The sequence below is a fragment of the Ambystoma mexicanum genome, chromosome 4p (assembly GCF_040938575.1).
Source record: "Ambystoma mexicanum isolate Mex_15411 chromosome 4p, UKY_AmexF1_1, whole genome shotgun sequence".
Lineage (NCBI taxonomy): Eukaryota > Metazoa > Chordata > Amphibia > Caudata > Ambystomatidae > Ambystoma > Ambystoma mexicanum.
Genome location: NC_090927.1, coordinates 708,375,567 through 708,402,249, shown reverse-complemented (window position 1 = coordinate 708,402,249; position 26,683 = coordinate 708,375,567).

The following is a 26,683-nucleotide window of genomic DNA, read 5'->3' as shown; positions in this document are numbered from 1 at the left end:
GAGTGGATTTGTTGATATCACAGTACTCTCATGGAACATCAATGGGCTTGCAGGTAAAGTAACTGATCCTGATTGGTTAGCCCTGATTAATGACCACAAGGTGATATGTTTACAGGAGACTTGGTCCCTTTCCCAAGTGCATATGCCTAACTATCAGGCGTTTTCTTTACCAGCAGCCAGATCTGTGAGGGGGCGCCCAAAGGGAGGTTTATTGATTTGGATCCATGTGAGCATTAAAGCAACATGCAAGGCCTTAGATATGGGCTCACCAGAATTACTCTGTGTGGTGTGCAACTTCGGGAATGACTTGGTTGTTGCTTTCTTGAATGTATACATGAGGCAAAATCGGAGTGCTATCAACTGCATTGAGTTAGCATTGAACAAGCTTCCTCTGTCTATGGCCCCTTCCACCAACTGCCAATTGTTCATGCTAGGCGATTTCAACTGCCAGCTGGAGGAACTGTGCCAGCTAACTTGAACCCTTGCAGCTGAAGACAAACTATGGGGTGCTCCATGGCCATTGATTCCCCTGAGCATGTGCCCTTACCCAGTGGCAAGTAGGATCCAGTCAATGCGATATGCTTATGGTTTAAGGGCCTGTAACAGGAGGTTTTCGGAAGATTCTCCACCACATATAACCTTCCGCACACAGACCAAGGGGAGTCGTATTGACTATAGTCTCACCCTTGCTTCCCTGTGGGATGGATTAGTCTCTTTTAAAGTTATGGAGAGACCCGAGAGTGATCATGATCCTTTGGCAATGTTTTTTCTTGCTTTTTCTAGTTTGGGTGTCCAAAGGGGCTTTGTTAACCCAGGAACCAGTACTGCTTGCCTGGCCCGAATGTATCATCGATGACCTGGAGCACCAACTGCTGTATTCCTGGGTAGAATCTATAAAGCCCTGTTACCACTGTTGGAGGCGTATGTGAAGACACATCCTCTTCTATCAGTGGCAGATTTTTATGGATTAGACACGGCAAGACTCGCTCCCTCCCTTACGAAGGCTAGAGGTCCCCATGCTTTGGCTACCCATAAATCTGTGGGCTGGTATGACCATGACCGCCGAGAGGCAGAGTCCACCCTGATTAAGGCACTTAAGTCCAGGGTAGCTACTTCTCCGAAGGTGATTAAAAAACTTAGGAACGACTATAAAACTTTGCTTGGTGGATAAAAGAGGGAACAAAGCAAACGCAAGTGGTTGACCCTTCAGAGGGCTGCCGGGTCAAATGACTCTAAAGAATTGGCTCTTGATGAAAATAAACCTCAAAACTAGCCAGTCAGGAGCAATACCCAATATTACTCTGGAGGCCAGGCATGACCACTTTACCGTCGTATATACTGTGGGCCGGTTTGACCAGACCAGCAGGGAGCTGACTGGGAGTGCTCGGCCATTCCTTTTTTCCAACAATGAAGACAGGGCCGTTCCGTTTTCAACTGTTGAGGTCGCACAGGCTTTGTCTGAAGCGAAAAAGGGCAAGGCCCCTGGCCCGGATTATATTCCTATCAATCTTTTTAAAGGTGAACCCATGCTCTGGGTACCTAACTACCGGACAGCTGGAGGGAGGCAATCATTCTCCCAATACACAAGAAGGCCGATCAAGCTGCCCCGAGTAACTATAGGCCGATTCTGTTGATTGACTCACTTGCAAAACTTTACTCCAGGGTGCTATTGCACCGTCTGGAGAATTGGGTTGAAAGTGAAGGTATCCTCTCTTAAGTCCAGGCTAATTTAGACCCGGAATTTCCACGGTAGAGCAGGCTATGAGCTTCGACTTCCTATGTCGAAAAAAAAAGTGTTTCACAATTCTCAATGTCTACATCTGGCATTTGTGGACCTACAGGCGGCCTTTGACACGGTCCCAAGGGATTCTCTTTGGGTCGTGCTAGAGGGACTAGGTATTCCATCTTCCCTGGGTAATTCTATTATGATATGATATGGCATTTATAACGCGCCTATACACAAGTGTTTCAAGGCGCGACGAGGCATGGGGGGAACAAGGGAAGACAGACAACCATCTCACTAGGCCAAGTGTCAATCAGATCGCGCAAGTGCACGGGAAGGGGGAAAGGGAAAAGTGCGAGGGGGAAGGGAGAGGGGAAAGTGCAGCTAAGTAGAATAAATAAGATAGTAAAACGGCCAGATGGTGGCAAGTGCAAAGTATTAGGACAGTGTATTCTTGGAACACGGCACGGATAAGCTGGAGGTCTGGTGAGCTAACTAATCCAGTATTCATAGACATAGGGGTTAGGCAGGGATGCATTTTGGCACCTCTGCTATTTTTATTATACATCGATAGTTTGGCCCCCAGCTTCTTAGAAACTGCGAGAGATGCCGAATCTTAGCCAATAGAGAATGGAGCCTGCTGTTGTTTACGGACAATGCAGTTTTGCTTTCAAAAACTCCTGTTGGCCTGCAAAACCAATTGGATGTTTCTTATAAACTTTGCTCCGCAAAGGACCTAAAAATCAATTTTTCCAAAACCAAAACCATGCTGGTGGGTGGTGTCGGGGAAAAAGGCCCGAGTACGGGCACATTTTAACTTGAACGGCCAGCCCTTGGAGTCTGTTGATTCATACACATACCTGGGGCTGATCTTCTTGAACTATTTGAAATGGCAGTATCAGATAGCAAGGTCTTCACTTTCGCATTTGCGTCAGTGTGGCCTTATTAGAAGTCTGGTAACAAGACTGGAGGGCGAGGCTCTTTCGGTGCCCCTAATGATTTACCAGGCACAGACCATTCCAGGGATAATGAATGGCACAGCTCTATGGGGAGCAAATGATTGTACCACGATACAAACAGATGAAAACAAATTCTTTAAAGCACTGCTGGGATTACCCTGCAATGCGCTATCCATCCGAGTGGCATGCGAATTTGGCCTGATTGAAATCTAATACGCCATTATGATGCAGCCAGTGGTTTACTGGCTGCGCCTCTGGAATAATGAAGCTCTGGCTTTATTTAGAGAGGGTTTGGAGGAGGTTCTCGGTACGTCAGGTGGCAGCAAACTCTCCTGGTTTAAGCATGTAAGAACTATGCTCTTTAATATTGGATTGGGGGATCTTTGGAGTGACCCCACAAAACTGGTTAGTGCCTACAAGGTGGTACTTAAAAACAATTTCATGGAATGGGCCTGGTGTAAGATGCTTGATAATTGCCTGAAGGGGAAAAAAGCTAGGGCCTATCTGCTGCTTAAGGACTCCTGGGGGCCGGAGGTATATTTGGATCTCCGTTTGTCAGCAAAATTAAAATGTTGGTTTGCCAAGTTCCGCTCAGGCATACTCCCGTTGGCATATGAATCTTTTAGGTGGAAGAGTGGACCTTCTTCCTTCCCCGCATGCCTGCTATGTCAAGGAGGTCATCAGGATGAGGCATATCTCTTCTTCTTTTGCAAAGCCCACGCCCTGGCAAGGAGGCGTTGGCTTGCTCCGGTTTGGAACCACCTAGTATATTTGCCAGCCCTGTTAGCCAAACAAGCCCTGAAATGCTGTACCCTCCCTGATCATGTGTTACTGGTTTCAAAATTCTTAAGAGCCGCACCTAAGAAGAGATTGCTGGGGTTCACTATGAGCGAAAAAATGCGAAAGCAGTAGCTTGGGTGGGATGTCTGTACATTGTGGTTCTCACAAGCAGCCAGTGGTTTTATTATTGTATGTCCTTTTAATTAAAATGTTTCTATTTAAAGAGATTAATGCAGAAACTAATGTAATACTGTCTTTTATGTTTTGTATTGTAAATTGTACTTTGATGGTGGTGTGCCCTCCGAATAAAGTTATTCGACTACTACTACCTGCAGGCATTTGTCATTCTCTGCCTGAACTGTGTTTACTAGAACTGTCAGGAGCATGTGTGCTTTTCTCCCTATACCTTCTTTCCATCCTTCAGCTGTGTATACCTGGCCGTACACGAGCATCTGTGGTCTTTCTCAACATCCTGGTTGTCCTCCTATTTCCTTGGGTCCCTTCTTAGGACATCGTAATTCCTTCAGTGTTACTGTTTTTGTCTCTCCTTTTTGTGGGTTGTCAGTTATGTATTGTATAGCTTGGTCTTTTTTTCCAATAATTGCCCATCATGTCAAGTATTTTGATGTAGCGGTCTTCATATGGGAATGTTGTCTTCGACATTCATCTCAATGTTGCCGTCCTGCCTTGGAATATTCCTTGGGTAGTAAACATGGACAGGTACATAAGGCATTGTGCTCTTGCTGCTGGTATTTCAGTTGCCACAAACCTTCTGGAGGTACTCATGGCATAGGGATAAGAGAGCCGATATAGCAGCTTTCCCCTGGTGTTTGTTTGCTTACTTTAGTCATGTGTGTGTATTACATGTTTTTGGATACTCGAGCAGTATCAGTGAGATAGAGATCCACCACTCCCATGTCTACATCAGCACTGCGTCTACCTCTCCTTACTGTACTTACAGTGCTTACCTCTCCCCCTGACATGGTCGTCCCTCCTGCTGACATTGGGGTTGTGTTAGTAGGGGTTACAGCTATAGTACTTGTAACATACGATATTTGCCAAAAGATGAGGGCAAAAAATACCAGACGAAAATTATACACAGGACACAATAAGAATGTTTTAAATAATATCACCCATTACTTACTGCTTTTTGGAATCTCGTGTTTTCTTGAAGATGGCAATTGACTGCCTGCAATGTGCTAAAAAAGGCATTACTTTTATTCATATTTTTTATTAATTCAGGCTCCGCAAACTTGATGTTGGGTCGTTGCAAGGAATAATTATTGTTCCCAAACTGTGCGTATTCTAGGATCATAAAGAATGCAAGCAGAGACGTGTTACCTCTATTTCATTGAGGTTAAATTTGTGCTAAATAGGCCAGGAAAACACAGAAAAACACTCTAGCATGGCGCCTTCGATTGCTGTTGGATCTCCTAACAAATTGGACAAATTAGCCTTGGAAGATCTCGGGATGAGGATCAAGCGGAAGCATCGGACAATGCAATAATAACAGTCGCAACTTTCACGATGAATGTTGTCAGTATGCGGAAAGAACAATAATAAACAGACAGTGTGCCCTCACTCTGGATGTGTAGGAAGTCCTTTCCCTATCTCTCTTGATCCGGAGCGACTAATCATAGGTTGGCCCCTTCTGGGCTGAGATGTTTTGAGGTGATAGTTTTGCTCTTCTGTTTGTGGATCGTTGGCCCTTTCGTTGTTGGTGCTAGGAGAGGCCGCCGCTTTACAGGGCTTGATGTCCCCCAGGTAATTCCATCCCTTATCTTGCAACTTTACTGCACTGTCTGTGACCTGCTCCACTGTATATGGTTCTGTAAAACGGGGCTTGTACCAACAACGTTTGAAGTCCCTCAAAAACACTTGATCTCCAGGATACAACTGTGGAGGTTTCAGAAGTTCTTTGTTTGCTTCTGGGTTGTTGTTTTCTTCTCTTACTTTAGGCCTCTCCCATTGTCCCTGCATTTGTCGAGATATAAAAGAGGCACTAGCAATCAAGGAAGTGGTGTATTCATCCCTTTCTTGACCCAATACATCAGAAATTGTTTCTGCATCTATCAAAGCCCTAGTGGGAGGAGCCAGGGGAAGTCTCATGTGCCGTCCTGTCACCACCTCATGTGGGGTTAAATGGTGGTCGGACCCTGGTTTTTTGCGCAGTGCAGATAGTGCTAATGGAAGGCAGTGCAGCCAGCTCTTGTTAACAGTCTTTTTAATTTTGCCGATGCCTTCTTTGAGCAGCCCATTGAGGTGCTCACACAAATTCCGTCTGCTTGTGGACGATAGGCACAAGAGAATTTGTGTTGTATTCCCAACAAGGTTGTGATGTGGTGAAACGTGGAATTGGTGAAGTGATGGCCTTTGTCAGACCTCAGGACCTCACACTAGCCCCATCGTGGGAACATCCCATGAACCAGGAATTTCGGTGCTCAAGGGCATCAGGATGGAGGATGGGAACAGGGACTAGTTTCGATTCATGGGAAAAACAGGGATTCAACCACTATCATGTAGCAGTAACCCTTGCATACTTGGAGCATGTCTAAAGCCGACGTGAAGGTGTTGGAATGGACCCATTGGGCGAGGTATGGCTCCTCGTGCTACCCTTAGTGTATGACCTGCTGAAAATTGTTTATACACTACACAATTAGTCATGAATTCTGCCATGTGTTCTGTCAAATTAGGACAGAACTAATCTTCTCCAGTACGAGCAGCAAGCACCTCCTTCACCATTTGGGTAGGATGGTGTAACTGTGTCAGTGCAGTGTGCAATAATGAGAATGGAATTACCAGTTGTTATGTTTTGTTTTGCCGCCATAAGGCATCTGTCGGAGGCACTGTACATCCCCTCTTTATTCATAATTCCTTTTCGTCCCTGGGTGTGGCTCCCTGCAATTCCATAATCTGTGTCACTGGTAATGTGTTATATCCTTTTTTTTAATATCATTGTTCGTACATAGTTGCACGCTGGGCATGAAGCTTCCCACTCTAAAATGTCCCCAAAATAAGTGGAGCATTTTGCTTCAGCGTCCGCTGCCTCATTGCCCCAAGAGATGGGGTACTCCCCCCTTCTGTTCGCCTGGCACTTTGCCACTGCCATGCACAGTAGGAATTGGGGTGCTTCTATCAGTCTGCCCAAAAGAAGTGCCTGCTGCACTGGTGACCCATCAGCATACCTGAAGCCCCTCCTCAGCCAACTACTGCTTCCCGGTATGTCTGTCCCCTGTCGTCTGGTCAATTGTTGACGACTCATCAATATAAAGTACGTCTCCCCCCTTAAGTGCATTCTCCTGTACTTTCGGGATGCCGCTGTGGTTTTCTATGTTGGCAGGGCAGTTGTGCACATAGTCTTCGTCCTATATGGGCTTGGCGTCGAAAGTCACTGGGTTGAGAAGTCGGCACCTCACTAGCTTGAGGGTTGGGTTTAACAGTAACACTTCATACCCCGAAGCTCTCTGTGTTGTCAATGTACTCTTGGGTCCATCCAGCATTGTGAAGAGAGCGTGCTCCACATAAAGAGTGGTGCTGCATCCCATGGTAATACGTGCTGACTTGTCTACCACGAATGCCAAAGCAGCATGTTCACACACATAGTGTCCTCTCATCACTGGATATAGCTTCCCACTAATATGCTAGAGGTTTGTGCCCCATGGTTGTCTTTTGTGTCAGTTCTGAAGTCATAACCACTCCATCGGAGTGTGAGAATAAGAATACTTTGTTTCAATAGTATGGATCCCTGAAACGGAAGCTGTGCATATTGCTTCCTTCCTTCATTTCCTCCAATGCCTCAGTGATTTCTTTTGTCCAAAGTATAGTACCCTCCCCTCGTTGTGCTTCTTTCAGTCCACTTATCAAGGGTCTAGTATAAGTGCTGTGGTCGAATACCCATGCTCTGAAGTAATTACACAGTCCTAGGAACTGCTGCATTTGTCTTATATTTGTGGGCTTCACAGTCTTGCGTATCGCCTCTGCTCTTTCAGGTGTCACTTTTCATCTTTCTTGTGGTATTAGTTGTGCAATGTATAACACTTCTTTCTGGCAATATTGTAATTTGGCCTTGTCTACCTTGTACCCTTTTTCTGCTAGCACAGTCAGCATGTGCACGGAGACATTGGTACATTGTGTCTCTGTCTTGATGCCACTCAATATGTCATCTACGTACTGTATAACAATGCTCTCTAACTGTATATTTCCTAGGTCCATTTGAAGGACCATGTTCAATATTGAAGGAGATTTGCAGTACCCTTGAGGAAGTCTAGTGTGTTTCCACTTCTTATTTCTATATAGAAGCAAAGTTAAGTCTTGTGAGTCTGGGTGTAGTGGTAAAGAGAAGAACGCATTCTTCAAATCTATAGCTGTGAAATGCGTAGCTTCCGTAGGAATGCTACATAGAATTGTTGGTGGATTCGTAACTAAAGGAAATTCTGCTTCAACAATATGGTTCAGAGGGCACAAGTCCTGTATAAAATTCCATGACACCCCATTGCCTTTTTGACAGGGTACACCGCTGTGTTGTACAGTGATTCTGATGGTATCAAGATACCTTGATTTACCAGTGCAGCTATTGTCTCATAAATACCTTTGTCTGTCTCCCTCGACAGGGGATATTGCCTAGCTCATGGTTAAATTGCTCCTGGCTTCAGTTTTCTTTTCACTGCTCCTATTCCTTTCATAAGCCCCATGTCATAGGGACTTGTGGTCCATACGACACTGGAGATCTTTGCCAAGTCTTCCTCAAAAAATGTCAGCGGTGCTTGCAGCATCGTCGCCATCCTCCATGGTACCTCCCTGTAGTGTATCTTCACCCATTATGTAATGCTAATGTCAAACACTACCTCGTGATCTGATTGATTGTCTTTGAACAGTTCTACGTCTGTCACAGTGGTTAGCCTATACCCTTCTGCCACCGCGATCACTGACCTCCATGCCTGTCAGGTGCCATCTGTCCCATGTACTGTTTTTCTGTCGTCTCCCACTATTACCACCTTTAATTCTAGTGATATTGTCTTCCCTTCCTTCTCGTTAAGTGGTAGTTCTGGTCTAAACATATATTTATTCGGAAGGCCCCACACTTTTCCCTGGATTTCTGGGAGCCATGCTCCTATTACTTGAGCCCCATATCAAAATAGTTATTATCTGCTGGCACTCACCTCTGTACCGCATGAATAAGCTTGAAAAATGTCCTTCACGTTTAACAGGTGGATCCCAGGTGTGGAACACACTATCCCTTTGTCAGTGAATGAGAAGGTCATGTTCAGTTTGTTCATAATGTCCCTTCCCACTATGTTCACAGGTATCTGTTGGGAATACAGTAATGGTAGAGCTAGGTCATGCTACCTTATAGAAAGTGTAAGATCGTCTGTAAAAGGAACCACTTCTGTCACCCCAGAAAATCCCTGAGCATTCATGCCGTTGCCTACCATCCTATACCTCCCCTCCCAGATGCAGAATCTAGTTGCCCCTGTGTCTACAAGAAAGGAGAAAGTCGTGTCACCTATCGCCACCCCTATGTGTGGTTCCTCTGCTGTATTGAGTGTAATCGATAGGCTGGAACACATAAGGTCTGTCTGTGGGCTTTACTATTGAGGGTATTATGACATTCTGTCCCCAATAAATTGATTACCCCCACCACAATAGCCCCCCTAATTTCCAAATGGGAGTCACTGCCATGGAGTCCATGGGTGTTATTGTCCCATAGTTTTGCTGTGCTGTGTATGATGGTTGCGTGCTATTCTGCATCTGTGGTATCTGCTAATACTGTTGCACTGGCACCTGCATTTGTGGTGTCTGAATCATGGGCTGGTGTCTGCGAGTATGTGTTTGGTGTTGCGTCTGGTCTTGGACATAGTATTCAGTCTGCTCCTCCTGTTATGTTATCTGATATTGCATTGCAGCAGTCTGCTGCATCCCACCTCTGCTCCTGCACTTTCTGGAGATGTGCCCTATCTGTTCGCACACCCAGCACTGGGGTGGTTCCCTCATTTGCCTGTGGTACCTCCCCAGAGAACCCCTCTGGGCCTGTAAAGCTCACCTGATTCCCACAGAGGCGCAGGTCTGGCTTCGAGTGCTGATGCTTCTTCAATGGTGAAGCGCAGGACTCTGAAGATGGACAGGAAGGGCCCTCTACTCTGGCTTCTCCGGCTCGCAGGAATATTCCCCTGTGCGTGAAAAGGGAGTATTACCTACTGACTGAGTTATGCTCAAGCCTCCCACTCTCTTCCAACCCTCCACGATACCCTTCCACGATTCCCCGTGAAGTCTCACCTCAGGGTCAGGAAGGATGAGCTCTCCATCCGGCTTCTGATGCAGGGGCGCGTTGAAACCCAGTTACTTCACTGGATTGAGGATTGATGGGAGTTCAGGTAAGCTTCACTATTCAGGTAAGGCTCTGTAAAAGTTCTGTTGCAAGTTCAAAAGTCCAAGCTTAATAATAATGTTCATTGTCTTTTTGCAGCAAGCGCTAATGCTTATGTCTTTTTTCCCCTTAGGGGCCGGGGTTCGGAATGCCGGAGATATGGCACCGACCCGAAGTGAAACGTGCAGTTCCAGTTCCAGTAAATGGCAGGTTAGTTCTGGATGAGCGCCTGGGAACTGTCTTTGCATACGCTCATTCAATGTCTTTGTCTTTTTTCCCCATAGGGGCCGGGGTCCGGAAAATGCCTGCAAGCGGCAAGACCCGAAATGAAATGGGAATGACCCAACAGGTAAGTCTTATTCCCTTCCTTCTCTCACCTCTTATTCTTGTCTTTTTCTCTAGGCTCTGGGAAGTGGCTGTGTATCCGGATGATCGCTGCTGAAGATGGAGGAACCCAGGAAAGGTGAGTGAAATGCAGCGCTGCAGCGATCGTAACGAAATGCTTTTAAAAATAATGTCTTCCCTTTCAGGATCGTCGGTGATGTCTCCGTGGTGCAGATTTAGCTGGTAAGGTCTCTTGTCTCCCTTTGCAGGTGACCCAGGATGCTGACAGGCGTGGCTGAAGTCCAGATGCAGGAGCTGACACGGTGAGCGTCCAGCTGCGAGGAGCAGAACAACGCGAAGCATGAGTTGCTGATCGGGTGTGGTTTAAATAGCTTTGGAAGAAGTCCCAAGTGTGTATCCTTCCTCCGATCAGGTATGTATCCTTCCCCGACCACACCCGGGTGGAAAGTAGTCCCACAGGTAAAGTAGTTCCATTCAGGCCTCAAGAGGGCCTTGATGTGGCAGCATGGTCTGCATCAGGTAAGTGCACTTTAAAACACTTGAACACATGTCTAGCTTTATGAGCCTGGCGCCTAAGGCGCCAGGACAGAGGTCCAACATGAGCCTGGCGCCTAAGGCGCCAGGACTGCGTCCAAAGGGCCCCAGCTTGGGCCCGCTGGCACTCCCCTGGGGGAAATGATGCCTGCCTCTGGGGTCGCTTGGTCGGACCTGGCTCCTTGGAGGTAGGCATCATGACAGTACCCCCCCTCAAGGCCCCTCCCAAGGTTCTTCCCTCCGGGGGTTTGGGCTTGTTCGGAAATCTCCGGTGAAACCTTTGTACTAATCGAGGTGCGTGGACATGGTTACTAGGCTCCCACGATCTCTCCTGAGGTCCATATCCCTTCCAGTCAACAAGATAGAAGAGTTTCGACTTTACCACCTTGCAGTCTAAAATGTCTTTAACTTCGAATTCTAATTCCCCTTCAATTTGAACTGGATTTGGAGGCTTGGACAATCGGGTTCCTGGTTGTACTGGCTTCAAAAGTGATGCATGAAAAACTGGATGAATACGCATGTTGGACGGTAGATCCAGTTTAAAGGCCACTGGGTTGATTATAGCTTTGATGGGATAAGGTCCTATGAATATGGGATTGAAGGTTCGCGGGCCCTTGAGGGGTAAATGTTTAGTTGCTAGCCATACCTGGTCTCCTACTTGGTAAGGAGGAGTTTTACTTCAGTGCAAATCAGCGTTTTCTTTATACTTTTTCTTGGCTTGCTGTAAATGAGTTGCAGCTTCTTTGAAGGCTCGGGTTATTGTGGAATGCAGATGATTTACTGCGGGCATTTCCAGGGTCAGAGGTGGATCTAGGTCAGAGGTCCGAGGATGGTGACCATACAAAGTATAAAAGGGAGTTTGTCTGGTTCCAGAATGCACTGAATTGTTGTATGCATATTCTGCGTTCCAAAGGATGTCTTTCCAATTTAACTCGGATTGGTGTAACATGCACTGAAGATATTGCTCGAGAGTCTGATTGGTTCTCTCGGTTTGTCCGTCGGTCTGGGGGTGGTGGCTGATGGATAACCGCACATCTATTTGTGCTAGTTGGCAACACTTCTTCCAAAAATGTGAGATAAATTGACTTCCACGATCCGAGACTAATATGGAAGGGAAACCATGTATGAAAACTATATTCTCCAGGAATTCCTTGGCCAAGGTGGAAGCTGAAGGCAAACCCTTTAAAGGGATAAAGTGGGCCATTTTGGAGAATAGGTCCACAATTACAAGAATTGTGTTGTAACCAGCACAAGGAGGCAGATCTGTTATAAAGTCCATTGACAGGGTGTGCCATGGCGCCGGTGGAATATCCAAGGGTTGAAGTAGGCCGGCTGGCCTTTTCTTTTGAGCCTTGTTTTGGGCGCAAATTCCACAAGACAGTACAAAAGACTTTATGTCTTTTCTCCAAGAAGGCCACCAGAAGTGGCGTTTGATTTTTTCCTCCGTTTTAGCGATACCAGGGTGTCCTTCCATTAAAGATTCATGATGATGGGCAATAACAAGTTCTTGCAATTCTTTACTTGGCAGAAACAACCGCTCCTGGAAGTAGGGTAAGTCATCCTTAACGGTGTAATGAGGACCCTTTTGACTCCATTCCAGTAAGGTTGAAGAGTCTAGAAGTTGTTTTACTTGCGTTTGGATATCCTCAATAGTTTGCAATGAAGTTAAGCCTAAGATTCTTTGCTCAGGTATGATGCGCACAGGTTGTAAGCTCGAATTAGGTTCTTCCATGCCAATCCGGGATAAGGCGTCTGCTTTTCCATTCTTGCAGCCAGGGCGATAGGTAATTACAAAATCAAATTCCGCAAAGAATAGAGCCCATCGGAGTTGTCGTGAAGATTGAGCTTTGACCGTTTTTAAATACTGTAAGTTTCTGTGGTCCGTAATTACGGTGATGGTGTGTCTTGCCCCGAGAAGGTAGTGACGCCAAGCCTTGAAAGCAGATTTGATGGCCAGTAACTCTTTATCGGTAATTGCATAGTTGATTTCAGGAGGAGAACATTTTCTGGACCAAAAGGCCACTGGGTGTAGTTGGTTAGTTTTTGGGTCTCTTTGCGACAGGACAGCTCCCATGGCCGAACCTGATGCATCGGTTTCCACTATGTACGGGAGATCTGGGTGCGGGTGCTTCAATACAGGTGCAGAGGTGAATTTGGTTTTCAGGTCCTGGAAGGCTTGTTCGGCCTCAAGAGTCCATTCAAAGCGTTTGTTTTTCTTTAGGAGAGCGGTGATGGGTTGGACTGTTCGGGAAAATTCCAGGATGAATCTTCGATAGAAATTGCCAAAGCTGAGCATGCTCTGAACTCCCTTCACGAAGCTTGGAGATGGCCATTTGAGGATGGCGTCCACCTTTCGCGAGTCCATTCGGACTCCTTGAGGTGTCAGGATGAATCCGAGAAACTCAACTTCTGTGGTATGAAAAACGCATTTTTCAAGTTTTGAAAATAATCTGTGCTGGCGCAGTTTCTCAAGAAGTGCCCTAACATGTTTTCTGTGATCAGATTCTGAAGAAGAGTACACCAGGATGTCGTCAATGTAAACAATGACACAGACATCGATAAGTTCCCGAAGAACACCATTCATAAAGTACTGAAAGGCGGCAGGTGCATTGCACAAACCGAAGGGCATCACCTGATATTCGAAGAGCCCAAACTTGGTGCGGAATGCAGTCTTCCATTTGTCGCCTTCTTTTATGCGCACCAGGTGATAAGCTCCTCGGAGATCTAACTTGGTGAACACACAAGCGTCTTTCACCTGGTCGATAAGCTCAGAGAACAAGGGCAGAGGATAACGATTCTTAATCGTTATTTGATTTAGGGCACGATAGTCTATACACGTTCTAAGGTCGCCTTCTTTTTTTGGCACGAAGAACAGAGCTGAAGAGACAGGAGACTTGGACGGGCGAATAAAACCATTGGCTAGGTACTGATCTAAATACTGACGCAAATGCAGGTTCTCAGGTTCCGTAAGAGCATAAATCCTACTACAAGGTAGTTGAGCATTGGGTACCAGATCGATTTGGCAATCATAAGACTGATGGGGAGGTAACGTGTTAGCCTGTTCTTTCTGAAAAACGTCTTGGAATTCTTGGTATTCTGACGGTAGCTGTACAGGGGTGGAAGTTGCTGAGGCTAGACCCATAGCTGGATTTCTTGGATAACAAGTTGGTTCACAATCAGGAAAACTTATCTTCTTTGCTGCCCAGTCAATTCTGGGATTATGTGTTTCTTACCAAGGAATTCCAAGAATTACTTGAAATTGTGGGGCCTTGATCACATCAAACACGATTGCTTCCCGATGTCCATCCTGACCCACCAGTGTCCCTTCAACAGTGGAATGCGTTACAGGCCATGAGGCTATTTCGGTTCCATCTACTGTAGTAATGACATCTTGGGTTACTTTCGGGCGGAGAGGAAGCTTAATCCTGGAAGCCAATTCATGGTCTATGTAATTTCCAATAGCTCCACTGTCAATGTATGCTTTTATAGCATGCAACTGCTGAGGCTGTTTTGGGTCCACGAGCACCATTGGCATGACAAAATGCGAGGTCAAAGAGTTAGTTTTCAAGCTCGGCAAGCGGACCCCTACGCTTGCCGGGCTAGGTCGTTTCCCGAATCAGTTGTCACTAATTCGTTATCAGTAGCTCCAACCACCTTCTTAAGTGGTTTAACTGGACAATTTCGAAGAAAGTGACCGGAAGTCCCGCAATACAGACAAAGTTGCATTTGCCGCCTTCTCTCTCGTTCTTTCTGCGTTAATGGTCCTTTAACACCACCGATTTGCATAGGTTCAGATACGTCGGTACTCTTGGAGTTAGCGTGGGTTTTGATCGGTGCTCGGTTTTCATACTTGAACCGATCTGCTTTTCTATTTTGAAGTCTGTGATCAAGTTGAACCACCAAGTCAATGTAGTCTGCGCAGACCTGGGGTGGGCTTACTATCTGAGCTAGAACATCCTTAAGCTCTCCGGGCAGGCCTCGATGAAACAATGTGATCCTATTGCTTTCTGGCCATCCAGTTTCCACAACCAGTCTGTTAAAGGTGGCTATGTAGGACAGAAGATCCTGATTACCTTGTCGTAAGGATAGCAGTTCGTTATCAAGGGCCTGTCCTTGAGAGTGTCGAGCGAACAATCTTTCCATGCTGGCCTGGAAGCCCTGAAAATTCTGGAGAATGGGATCATCCTGATTTACCAATGGAATAGACCAATCGGCAGCACTGCCACTGAGGTAAGATAGTATAAAGGCTACCTTGGTCTGGTCGTTAGGGAAGGCTCCGGGTCTGCATAGAAAGTGTAAACGACATTGGTTCATAAAGACGGCATATTTCTTGGGATCCCCCGCAAAACGTTCAGGCGGGGCCAAAGGCATGTGTCCAGGTAGATTAATTTGTACCGGGTTACTCAAACCCATTGATGTGGAAATGTCTCCGGAATTAGGTAAAGGAGTGTGCCCTGCCTGGGCCTGTAATAACCTTTTGGCTAGGTAATCTGTTCTTTCCTTGGATAAGATCAGTTCTCTTTTGAGAGCGTTAGTCTCCTGGCAGGCTGAGTGCACCTCTGCCCGTAATTCCCCCAAAAGCTGGGCCAGCTGGTCAGTCTCGGAAGTCTCCATAGCGCCCGGGTGGGAAATTGTGGGTAGGCTTCGCGTTCTGTAACGCTCACCTGATTCCCACGGAGGCGCAGGTCTGGCTTCGAGTGCTGATGCTTCTTCAATGGTGAAGCGCAGGACTCTGAAGATGGACAGGAAGGGCCCTCTACTCTGGCTTCTCCGGCTCGCAGGAATATTCCCCTGTGCGTGAAAAGGGAGTATTACCTACTGACTGAGTTATGCTCAAGCCTCCCACTCTCTTCCAACCCTCCACGATACCCTTCCACGATTCCCCGCGAAGTCTCACCCTAGGGTCAGGAAGGATGAGCTCTCCATCCTGCTTCTGATGCAGGGGCGCGTTGAAACCCAGTTACTTCACTGGATTGAGGATTGAGGGGAGTTCAGGTAAGCTTCACTATTCAGGTAAGGCTCTGTAAAAGTTCTGTTGCAAGTTCAAAAGTCCAAGCTTAATAATAATGTTCATTGTCTTTTTGCAGCAAGCGCTAATGCTTATGTCTTTTTTCCCCTTAGGGGCCGGGGTTCGGAATGCCGGAGATATGGCACCGACCCGAAGTGAAACGTGCAGTTCCAGTTCCAGTAAATGGCAGGTTAGTTCTGGATGAGCGCTCGGGAACTGTCTTTGCATACGCTCATTCAATGTCTTTGTCTTTTTTCCCCATAGGGGCCGGGGTCCGGAAAATGCCTGCAAGCGGCAAGACCCGAAATGAAATGGGAATGACCCAACAGGTAAGTCTTGTTCCCTTCCTTCTCTCACCTCTTATTCTTGTCTTTTTCTCTAGGCTCTGGGAAGTGGCTGTGTATCCGGATGATCGCTGCTGAAGATGGAGGAACCCAGGAAAGGTGAGTGAAATGCAGCGCTGCAGCGATCGTAACGAAATGCTTTTAAAAATAATGTCTTCCCTTTCAGGATCGTCGGTGATGTCTCCGTGGTGCAGATTTAGCTGGTAAGGTCTCTTGTCTCCCTTTGCAGGTGACCCAGGATGCTGACAGGCGTGGCTGAAGTCCAGATGCAGGAGCTGACACGGTGAGCGTCCAGCTGCGAGGAGCAGAACAACGCGAAGCATGAGTTGCTGATCGGGTGTGGTTTAAATAGCTTTGGAAGAAGTCCCAAGTGTGTATCCTTCCTCCGATCAGGTATGTATCCTTCCCCGACCACACCCGGGTGGAAAGTAGTCCCACAGGTAAAGTAGTTCCATTCAGGCCTCAAGAGGGCCTGGATGTGGCAGCATGGTCTGCATCAGGTAAGTGCACTTTAAAACACTTGAACACATGTCTAGCTTTATGAGCCTGGCGCCTAAGGCGCCAGGACAGAGGTCCAACATGAGCCTGGCGCCTAAGGCTTGGGCCCGCTGGAACTCCCCTGGGGGAAATGATGCCTGCCTCTGGGGTAGCTGGGTCGGACCTGGCTCCTTGGAGGTAGGCATCATGACAGGGCCCTGCTGCATTGGTTGCCCATATCAGCGATGCTCTCCCGAAACCCCCTCTTGGCTCCATTGCATTTGATGTCCATACCCGCGTCCCACCCCTCTTCCTCGGAACCCATGCATGCACAGCCTCCCACCCCATGAACCCTCTTCCTGTGGGCTGTGGTACATACTGTGTTTGTGGTGCGCTTTGTTCTCCCGGTGTTGTTAACACTGCCCCTTTGATGGTGTATTTAGACAGCTACTGCTGCACTAACTTCGCCTCATCCTGCTTTCCTTCCTCACTCGTTTTCCTTGCTCTCTCTTGCATTAACCTGCAGTTATGTACTATTGTAAGTTGAATTTCTGTTCACCGTTTTGCCTCATTCCCACCAACTTCTTCAGTTGTTTTTGCACCTGCTCTGGTAACCCTTGACATAGTATATGATAAAATAATCCTACTGTTTTGTACCACGTCTCTCGCATTTCAAGTCTCCATAACTCTTCAGTAGCCTGAATAAATTGCAGCGGGTCTTCGTATTCCCCCATTTTGCATGCCATGATCGCGCTAATGTCTGATGTATCTGGGTACTGCACCCGTAAAGCTTGCCATATAGCCGTTCAGCAGTGGTTAAACGGCAAACCATCTTGTGTCATGTTCTGGGTGGTAACTCCTGGGTATTCGGCCATTTTCCATATGTCATCGGTAGCCTCTCTGAGGATCGCCGCTAATAAATCTTTCATGTCTCCTAACACTAGTGTCTGTCCTGCTGTTATTCTTTCCATTTTGTATATCCATTTCCCCGCAGCTGCAATCAACAAGGGTAGCTTACACCTCAAGGTTTCTTTGTCGATCTGTTGCCATGGTATATATTGAGATTGCCCTCTCCCTTCTCTATTAAGGGGAACTGTGTCAACCCAATCTCCCCATCCAATCTCTGTGCATTTGGTGGAAGTGAACACCCTTGCCAATTTTCCCCTCCTCCATGTTGGAAGGTCTCTAAGTCTCTGTGTATACGGAGTCACGTTATCCATTCTGCGCAATTGTAGCCCTAGACTGACACAGTCATTCATCCTTGTCACCCCGCAGTCTCTTTCTGCTCCCCATGTCGATGCTTCGATCACTGTGCTTTCCCGTCGACCGACGGACAGGTCATCCTACTCCCTCTTCCTCACTTCCTATCAAGTCATCGTCTGACTCATCTCTCCCAAATCGCTCTTGATATTGTCCTGGAAGCTTAGTCTCCTCAGTACCATGCCTCCCTGGGGTTCCCCTTCTATGTCAATCAAGTTCTCGCAGTCCCCACTCATGGAGGACACAGTATTGGGCTTCTCCTATCACTTCTACTGCCGTGATCTCGCCCTACTTGCTCATCTCTTACTCCGTTGTTGTTAAAACTTGCTAATCCCAATCTCAGTCTTATGTCTATCACTGCGCCTTTCTCCTCCTCCTTGTGTTTGCGCTCTCTCACGAGCCATTCTATTTCGAGCTCACTCTTTCTCATCTCATGCTGCTTTTGCTCTCTTCTGCCTTTTGCTTTTCTCTTCACACGCTCACGTTCCTCCCTTTCCTGTTGTTCTTGCCTCTCCACTTCTTCCATTATATCTGCCCATTCTCGTGCTTCATTATTCTCCTTACACCCCGTTGCTTCCTTACTTGCCCCTCCCTTTTCTCCTGCTGTATTCCTGTCTAATTTCAGTCATATTTGTCCTCCCAACCACTCGTTCGATTCTATATTTTCCAGCCCCTCTCTTCTTCCCTCTGCTCCCAGGTCACAGTCTTTTACCTTTATCAGTGTCACGCTGCGTCCCTCTTTTATACCTTCGGCACTTGTTGTTCCCCCTCTTGCTGATGCGACCCATTTCTGCCCCACCTCCTTGGTGTATGGTGGAGATGGGATTATTGGGTTTGTGTGCCACACCACTGCTCTCAATTCCCATATTGGGTATACTCCCTGTGGACCTGCTGTTGCCCCTTCGTTCCCATGTTCAGGTGGAGGAGGAGAAGTGGGGGCGGAGGGGTTTTTTCCCGGGGTCTCCGGTTGGCTCAGCATCCATTTATGCCACGCCACATCCCCTCTGTCGTCCTTGAACATCTTCCAAAGCTCGGATATTGCCATATGATTGCTCACCTTTTCCCCTTATAAACCTCTTATATGTGTGTGTCATACATGCCAACCCTTCCGATTTAGGCGGGAGACTCTGATTTTTTGTGTGAAAAATACTGCTATTTTTTACATTCTCCCGCCTAAAATAATAATTTCCCCAATGCATTCAAATGGGGAAATTGTTGTCTCCCGATTTCTCTGCAGAAATGTCCCTCCCAAGCGCGTCAGAATGTTGGCATGTATGGTGTGTGTAACGGTTGCTGCACATATTTGGAGTAGCTCCCGCCCTTCGGCCATGGCTTAGACAGTTTACCCTCTGTGCTTCATGTCCATTCCACACTATGTTTACAGATCTTGTCCTTATATAGCAGAAGGGTCCTGCAAAGATGCTGTAGAGTTGTATCCCCTGCACCTTTTCCACAATACATTGCTTTTAATACTTACTTGACCTTAAGTCGAGGTTTTTGACAAATCCGCTGTAGTCCATGCACAAAAGTACAGCTTATGTTACTTTTCTTCAATTTCACAGATACCTGTTTTTTTCACATCACAAGCTTCTCTGCCTCCCAACCAACTTCATAGGCGTGCTCCACGCACCACCTTTCTGCAAATCTCTGCCTCCTTTAGGCACACCTACCAATCTTGCGCATGTGCCTTCCACGCACCGCCACAGAACATCCTACTCCGTCACTCCTTTATTGTCAAAACCGAATTCTGCACCCCCTCATGCCCTCCTAGTCCTTTACACAAGCCTTACTGGTGACGTCACCTCTACAATCAGTAAGTGAATGATAAAAAAAAACACAGAGTTCACAACATTGTCCCATTATACTGACATTTTCTAAAACACACCCAACATATATCCATGACCATCATGCTGCCTCCTAACAGGGGATACCAATATTTCACGTGCTCAATCTGTACCTTCAGTGTTGCCTTGTAGATAAAATGCCTCTGCGAGACTTAACCAGAAGAATGTCCGTGGTTCAAGCAAGCCTCCATTTCTAAGCCCTATACACGGGGATACCATCATCCATGACCCGAGCTAAAATGCCCAAACCACAGGAAATCCAATATTTACAGAACATCTGCCATCCATACACTTAAATCAATAGTCTAGGCTAACCGCCTGAACCTTTTACGTCAAGATCGAATGTTCCCTAACCACGTACAAATAACATCTACCTCTGCTCCTTTCTCAACTATACTTGACACGAAGATTGAAATCAATGTGGGGAGTAACAATGGTAGGATGTGCTAGACTAACCACCTTTAAATACGGGTCACTTGCAGCAGGAGCAACATAGGAGGCCCTCCTGATCCCCCAGTACAAATATACAACAAGAGTGTGTGTTTCTGATCCACGCTCAGACCCAAATTCTAATGCCATGTCATTACTAAGTAAAGACCCACTCCCATAAAAGTCCTTTACTCTAACTCCAACTCCTCTTTCTTGGCTGCTGATGCCACAACTAATTCACTCTTTAGTGCTGTGCCTTTGTTGCTAGTCAGTAGTGGGAGTGTGTTACTTTATATCTATGAATACGTAGTGTAGTTACATCATATTGCCTTATCAGTCCGGCTACGGTCGGAGTTACTTTGTTAACGGGTTCCGTTTATACATTGTATTCTGTGGGATACTTTATTTGAAATATCCTGTAACGCGGCGTGAAACCATGCTGTGTATTACAGCGTTTGGTTTTTTTGGCAGCGTTCTACAGCTATTGTCAGAGATTTTCTTTGTTTCAGGAACCCAGCGTGCTGTGGGCCTGTCAGCCTCAGACCCGGCGCGCATGGGTTTATTTATTTATTGTTTCATTCCTCACAAACTGTTTCAGGCCAAACGCTTGCGGGTGTTCAAGGAGTGTCTTTCTTCACACCCGTCGCGTGCGGTATTTGTTTGTTTTATTAAATACCTCAGTCACGTTCCGGCCCAGACACACGCAAGCCTGCCACAAGCTTTACTTCAGGTGTTGCGTGCACGGCGGCCTCTTCCCCATTATTCCTGCCTCATTAAATCATTTTTTTGGCACAAGCTTTCTAGACATGCTACATGCGTGCCTTGGCCTGCTCGGATTCAGGTTTCACTTGAGTAATTGCGAGTTCACTACCTCACGTGCTGCTGTGTGCCACACTCTGCTAGGGTGCGCATCTTAGGGTTACACCTGCTCGGTTTGTTCCCTGTATAACAGCTGTGATAGAAGCTGTAAAGTAAATATTTTAACCCTTGCTGGGCGATATATATATATTTATTTTTATAATTCACATTTATCCCAGAGTCTTTTTCCCCCTCATTCCCCTTCCCGCCATCCCTGGGGGAGATTGCATCATGATATGCACCTCTTGGAATATCTCTGGATGGTTTCTGTTTTCCTTTTACAGGTGTTCTGACTCATGACCAGTGCAGACTCGCACTGAGCATTTCCCTCCCGTTGGTTTACTTTCCTTTGCGCTAATTCCTGATATTTCAATAGGTTAATCGGAGCCCCTTCCACGGTCAGGGGGTTGGTTAGAAGTGCAAGAGTGTATTTATTTATTTTAAGGGTATAAAGCGGGGCTTTAGCGTGGTCCTCAAGGTAGCCTTCTTCTGGGTTGCAAGGTTTTTCCCTTGGATAAGTGGGGGAGGGTTCTCCTCATTTGGGAAGGCTCAATATCCCTTGGTAGGATAGAGGGGTCTGGGAGTGATACTAATCTCCCATCCAAGTTATTGCGACCCTCTATCACGATGCATTCCAGCGTCTCTACATTAACTATCAGAAGGTGTCTGCCAGTGCGATTCCCAGAGGGCTGGGATATATATTTAGTTAATGACTTGATTCTCCTAGTCACCTACTTGGCAGGTGGACCTTTGGGTTTTCACAAGAGTTTGTTTTTGCAATAAGGTGCCAGCTCAGGGTGCTGTGAGGATCTTTAAATGGGCTGAAATGAGGTTAGACCTCTTCTGGTGTACAACTTCAGTTTGATTGTTTAGTGATCAGTTTTTTGCAGTTCAGTCTTGCTAAGACTTTGGAATTTAGGAGTGCTCCTTCGGTTAGTTTTTTGATCCTCTAAGGAATTTATCAACCAGGGAGGAGGTAACAAGGTTCAAGTCCGGGCATATCTACAAAGGGGTTTACATATCACTATAATGGTATCGATTGGTTGTAAGATACATTTTTTCTCCTTGCCAAGTTTGGCCTCTTAAGGGTCAGGTTGGTAAATATCTGCCTTTTGTCAGGGTAGCAGAGTCCATCTTCAAGAGCTCGGGAGGTCTGAAGGTTTCCGTGTTGGCGGTTTGACAGGTTTAGCTTCTCAGGTGGGGCCCCTCTCTTCCATTCTGCTTCCTTAGTTTACACATATGTCTGATGACAATTGTGGATTAAATCTGTTGCTTTTTCTGCTCAGGATGGGTCGTCCTATTACAAATTAATAAAATGTCTTTTTACTTCCCATTTTACCTTTTATGAAGATTTACGCATGAGAAGAACCTACAAAACTTTCACCCCGATGGGGTACTTTTCTTAATCTCCAGGAGAGCTAGGTGCTTATTTTCTTTCGTTTGCTATCTAGGTTCACAAACAGGGTATGAATTTAAGCATTTTAAATGTTTGATTGGACAACGGAGGCGTTTATTGCAGATGGGGTTTTTCCTAACCTATAGTATAGGAAAACTTTGTTCAATGTTTTCCCCCTCCTTTAACCAGTTGGTTTTGGCGGCCCGTAAGGAACGCTGGAATTTGCACATCTTCCTGTTGTTTTTTCTTGCAGTGGATTTGTCTATGCCTTATAAGACAGTTTTTTCGGGCAGCCTAGTCTTGGGCAAGTCTCTTGCGGTCAGCTGGTTGATTTGATGAAACTATATAAAACATTTTCTTTCCTACTATTTTTCTATTATTATTTTATGAGATTGTCTCTATTGTATTGATCATGTTGTACTAAAGGGGTGCAAGGGCTTTGAACTTGCATAATATGAGCCTCCTGTCTTGTCCTAGAATGGCTAATCCCCCACACTAACGTGAGATGGGGGTTTAGATTCTATTAAAGACAAGGAGGCGATTATTATCCCACCCACCAACCCTGGATATGATATGACATTTATGACACGTATGTACACAGGTGGTTCAAGAGAGAACATTCTTTGGTTTGTTGTTCTTCCCATCCACCCACCCTTCTTGCTTGTTGTTCTTACAGCTTTGAGTTGAGGTTCTGATCAGGAGTGTGGCTCGCAGTTACCATTTATGGAGTGTGTGGTACGAGAGCTTCGCTGGACTTGCCTTCATCGTTTTTCATCTGATCTGTGCAGTGGACGTCTGGTTCAAGACAGCTACAGAAAGAGGAATTGGGATTAGAGTAATGGATTTATATAAGGAAGGGCCCCTGCTCATTGGTCTCCTGCAGGGCATGACCTGTCCTCCATGATGGATTGGGGAGCTCCCTTTCATTGACATTGAACTTTATTTAGTTCTGTTCTTTACAACTTTTTTTGTTTGTAAAAGTTTTTTCTTTGCTGCTGTGGTTTCAGAGTAAAGATTGAATGCATAATAATGTCTAATCCCCCACACTAGCGTGAGATGGGGGTTTAGATTCTATAAAAGACAAGGAGGCGAGTATTATGCATTTCAATCTTTACTCTGAACCACAGCAGCAAAGAATAAAAAACGTTATAAACGAAATTTTTTCAAAAAACACAACGTTATAACAATGCAATGGGAAACATCCCAGTCCAATATGGTGGGCAGGTCATGCCCTGGGGGTAGCCAATAGGGAGCGAGCCAGTCCCAATATAGGTCCATTCCTTTAGTAACTCCCCCTCTTTCTGACGCTGATCTGTCTCACACGACCACCGAACACCTTCTCCACGTGGAACGAAGAACAAACTCCCATGGAGACGCCGGGGTTGAAACCTTCTGCAACCTGGAGCTCAATCTCCCACTTCCTCCTGCATCGAAGTCATCAACTGCCCTCTGAAACAACAACCGACACCAGTAAGGGTGGGTGGGTGTAATAATACTCGCCTCCTTGTCTTTTATAGAATCTAAACCCCCATCTCACGCTAGTGTGGGGGATTAGACATTCTATGGCAAGACAGGAGGCTCATATTATGCAAGTTCAAAGCCCTTGCATTACATTCACCGCTACATGGGCAATACGCTTATGGTAAAATGTCTTAAAAGTTGATTCCCTTGACCAGTCAGCTGCTTTTAGGATCTGTTCCAAACTACCCCCCAGAAAGGCTGCTTTAGAGGCCATAGCGCCTCGGACTGAGTGGGGACCAAAAGAGGAAGTGTCAACCCCCGCCTCCCGCATAACCCATTTGATCCATCTGGCCAAAGTAGAAGGGGAGACCGGCTTATGGGGTTTCCTGTAGGAAATCAGCAGCTGAGAGGTATTGGGAGGTCTAAAACCTTCAGTTATAATCTCAAAACATTTCAAACAGTTGACCACACATAGTTTACAATCTTCAGGAAAAGCTGGATAGGATATCGAAGAAGTCATGCATTTAGTCCTTCATGAAATAAAGAAAGTAACCCCTTGAGGGGTGAACATCTTATTATCCACATCAAGAGCTCTGATATCAGAGACCCTTTTAATAGACACCAGACATAGTAACATAGCAAGTTTGGCAAATAACTGCTGCAGGGACAGTTCCTCATTAAGAGGCCAGGACCTGAAGAGCTGCAGCACCACATTAACATCCCAAAGAACCGAATATTTCGGTTCTGGCGGAACCTTAATACAGATAGATTTGAGGGCCCTTCGCACTAAAAAGTGTCTACCCACTGGTTCCCCTTTAACCAAAAGATGACCGGCTGAAATAGCCGAACGAAAACCATTAACAGATCTGTAGGCTTTCTCTTCCTTAAACAATTCTACAAGAAAATTAACCACCTCTACAGGAGGGGCAGAAACGGGATTGAGGTGCCTAGCCACACACCAGCTAACCCATCTGTTCCATGCTGTGGAATACCCTGCCTTAGTAGAGGGCGCCCAGGAGTCCCTGATGACCGCCATAGAGTCTTGCGAAAGTCCTCTGAAGCACCTGGAAGAGCTGAAATCTTCCAAGCCATAAGGGCAAGGTGTCCCTGCAAGACCAACTCGTGAGGGAGACCCTCCGGATCCACTAGCAACTGGGGATCGCGAGGGAGAAGACGGGGAATATCTATTGCCAATTCTAGAAGGGCCGGGAACCAAACTTGAGAGGGCCAAAAGGGGGCAACTAGAACCAGAGACACCGCCTGAGTGCGAACCTGGACCAGAACCCGGGCTATCATAGCAAAGGGAGGAAAGGCATACCCCAACTGACCCGACCAATCCTGGAGGAAAGCGTCGGTGGCTAGAGCTAACGGATCTGGTCTCCAACTGTAAAACCTGGGAACTTGACAATTCAGTCTGGAGGCAAACAAGTCTATCATCAGAGGACCCCAGAGGGACTCTATGCGGGCGAAAAGAGACCTGTTCAGCATCCAATCGCTCCTGTCCTGCAGGTGCCTGGAGTTCCAATCTGCAACCTCGTAGCTGACTCCTGGGAGGTATTCCGCTTTCAAGAGAATATCCCTGTCGAGGCAAAAATGCCAAAATTCTCTCGCCAAATCCGCCAAGACTTTGGACCTGGTACCCCCCAGGTGATTGATGTACCTCACCGCAGATATGTTGTCCATGCGGAGGAGAACACAACAATTCCCCTGATCCTTGAGGAGACTCCGAACAGCAAAAGACCCCGCTAACAACTCTAGGCAATTGATATGGAGCAGTTTCTCTGACTCCGACCATTTCCCTCCTGTGGAGACCTGACCCAATCTGGCTCCCCAACCCGATCTGCTCGCATCTGACTCCAGAACGACATCCGGCGACGGGCCAAATATTGCCTTGCCATTCCAGGCCTCCATGTGCCTGAGCCACCACAGAAGTTCCAACCTGGCCTCTGGCGGCAATTCCACCATTTGGGAGTAAGAGAGACACTTGCGCAAATGCCTGGCCTTTAAGCGTTGCAGTGCTCTGTAATGTAGGGGAGCAGGGAAGATAGCCTGAATGGATGCCGACAACATCCCTACAACTCTGGCCAACTGCCTGAGGGAGATCCTCCCTCTCCTGAGGAGTAGACGAATTTCCTTCTTTATCTTGGACAGTCTGCTGTCTGGGAGAAGAAGGATGCAAAGCTTTGAATCTATATTGAAGCCCAGAAATTGGATACATTGCGTAGGCTTCAATATGGATTTTTTTACATTTATCACAAAACCTAGATCCTGTAAGAGGGTCACAGTTAATTTCAGATGAGAACACAGAGTTTGACAATTCTGGGCCAGGAGCAACATGTCGTCTAGATAAACTATGATCCGAATCCCCCTGGACCTGAGAAGAGCCATCACAGGGCGCATGAGCTTGGTGAAACACCATGGGGCCGAGGACAGGCCAAACGGAAGGGATGCAAACTGCCACACTCGACCCCCCCACTGAAACTGAAGATACTCCTGATGTGGGGGAAAGACGGGAACCACTAGGTAAGCGTCTTTGAGGTCCAATTTGACCATCCAGTCTGCAGGGAGAAGAGTATCCCCGAGTAAATGAATTCCCTCCATCTTGAAGTGGTGATAAACCACAAAAGAGTTGAGAGCTTTCAGGTTGATTACTGGACGAAACCCCTGGTCCGGTTTCGGAACTAGAAAAATGGTACTCTGGAACTGAGAGGCCCTGTAAGAGGCCGGGACTACCGCCCCTTTGGAGATGAGATCCCGTACCTCCCCATCTATAAGGGATTGTTTGACTTCGTCGAACACCAAAGGAAGGGGAATGGACAACTGGCAAGGACGGGCATAGAACTCTATCTGATAACCCTGAATCGTTTGTAGCACCCAAGGATCCGAAGTGAGAGCCTCCCA